The sequence below is a fragment of the Aplysia californica genome, unplaced genomic scaffold, assembly GCF_000002075.1.
Source record: "Aplysia californica isolate F4 #8 unplaced genomic scaffold, AplCal3.0 scaffold00221, whole genome shotgun sequence".
NCBI lineage: Eukaryota > Metazoa > Mollusca > Gastropoda > Aplysiida > Aplysiidae > Aplysia > Aplysia californica.
The window spans coordinates 1,028,225-1,029,447 of record NW_004797491.1 but is presented as its reverse complement, the minus strand read 5'-3'; positions in this window follow the sequence as shown (position 1 = coordinate 1,029,447).

Genomic DNA, 1,223 nt, shown 5'->3' with positions numbered 1-1,223 from the left:
CCAACATTGATATGATATAGTTTTCCAAGAATAGTCTCGTGAATAATATTGGCCCAATGAGAAAGTGATATGCCCTGAATGGAGACGTTTACTTGAATGAATGACACCATGAGGGAAATAAGGGTAAGACATGACATTCCAACACTTGCGCGATGTAGTCAACTAAAGTAAGCCATCCGATGATTCGCATGCGGACGATTTTGTTTATTCCGTCCCAGTCCACCCCCAAAAAAGGCAGTCTCATGGCCTCTGCTCTCACTGACAGATGATTAGTTCAAAATCTAGCTTACACAGCCATGTGCTAAAAGGTTTGTGCTCTACAAGAAGACCAATAGCTTCTAAACAAAAACAAAATCATACTAATGAGCACATGCAATGTTAAGTGTAAGTTCAGCATGGTATTTGTAAGTAATCTGCTTTCTAACTTGTTTGAAAATGTACTTCAGAAGATGTTGTTCATTGCAGAGACAATATTTTCTTTTGATTTGATATTCAATACATATCCATTCCACCAACGTTGATGAACCTCAATACACGCACGAATGCACTTTTACGTTTCTTTGATTTCGACCAATTTTGCCATGCCTGAATTTTTAAGGTCAATTTTAAGTGACCATATCTCGAGCATCTCTGAACATAAGTGAAATATTATTGTGTCAGATGATGCAGATTTTATTTAGCCTTAAATTGACATGCTGCATGAGTGGGTAGTGCAAGGCTTTAACACGATGATTGGGAGATTACATTTTCAAGTTTCTTCTGGACGCCACTGTACAGTAAAACATGTGCTCACCTTACATCTGGTGACTGGGTGTAAGAAATCCAACTCTTCTTTGTTAGTTGAGCTCTTATTTACTCAAAACACTGCATAACGCCGCTCAGCCTTTCCCCATGACACGTACTCCACCAAGCAAAAACATTGTGACCCCACCCAAAAAAAAAAAGAAAAGATCGTACTCCATTTACTCATCATGTTCTGTCACCAAAAAAAAAAGATGCTTTTCTCCTATGTTCATTGAGAAGACGATAGATACTGCCATATGTGGTTGATTCCACAAAGAAGGAAGCACTGTTTGGTCTAAATTCTGGGTCACTGTTACACTGTTGAAAGTAAACACAATGTCAAGCTCACGCTTGATCTATGCATCATGCTCAGGATAATTACGCTGTTCTGACGTTTGATTCTCTTCTTCTTCTTCTTCTTCTTCTTCTTCTTCTTCTTC